The sequence below is a fragment of the Micropterus dolomieu genome, linkage group LG21, assembly GCF_021292245.1.
Source record: "Micropterus dolomieu isolate WLL.071019.BEF.003 ecotype Adirondacks linkage group LG21, ASM2129224v1, whole genome shotgun sequence".
Lineage (NCBI taxonomy): Eukaryota > Metazoa > Chordata > Actinopteri > Centrarchiformes > Centrarchidae > Micropterus > Micropterus dolomieu.
The window spans coordinates 2869082-2869957 of record NC_060170.1 but is presented as its reverse complement, the minus strand read 5'-3'; positions in this window follow the sequence as shown (position 1 = coordinate 2869957).

Here is an 876-nt window from a genome sequence, read left to right as displayed (position 1 = left end):
AATGATTTGGAGGCTGTCTGCAGGGAGGAGTGGGCCAACATCCCTGCCGAAATGTGCACAAACCTTGTCACCAACTATAAAAACCGTTTGACATCTGTGCTGGCCAATAATGGCTTTTCTACAAAATATTAACATGCTGTTTGTCCAGGGGGTCAAATACTTGTTTTTCCTCATCAGATGGTTATCAATTTTAATAAATTCATATGATGTGATTTTCTGGAATTTTCTTTGGGATTCTGTCTTTCACTGTTAGAATGTACATATGATTAAAATTATAGATCGTTGCGTTCTTTGTAAGTGGGCAAACCTGCAAAATCAGCAAGGGGTCAAATACTTATTTCCCCCACTGTAACATTACTATCTGTGTATCTTTCACCGGAGGCTCAGCAATCTGAGCACAGCTACGTGTATTGGATGAAAACGAAACGGTTAGTGAGCTGGACTGAATATTAAAAATTAGATTGTTGCCACACTTTATAACAGCTGTTTTTCTACGACTGCTCCTCTCTTTTCCACCATTGTTTGCAAACCAATAAATCACAATCAAACGTCAGATACCACACAAGTCTCGCCTTGCAATTTTAAGTTTGTGTATGTTGCTTTCTCTGTGCTGGAGTTATTTTATGAACTTGATGGCTTTATCCAGTTTGTTATTAAATTTGTAACAAACTTTTATCCTGTATCTCTTGATTTTACTCCCACACAAAAGATGTTTTTAACGGTCATGCTTATTGTTTTTCATTATATTCCAATCAAATTTGATATATATATATATATTTTGCTCATGGATCGTGGTTACTAAATATGATGCCAGTCCATTACTTTGTAGGTCAGCTGGTTAATTTGCCTAATCTTCACAGGTCTTTAGACCATGGT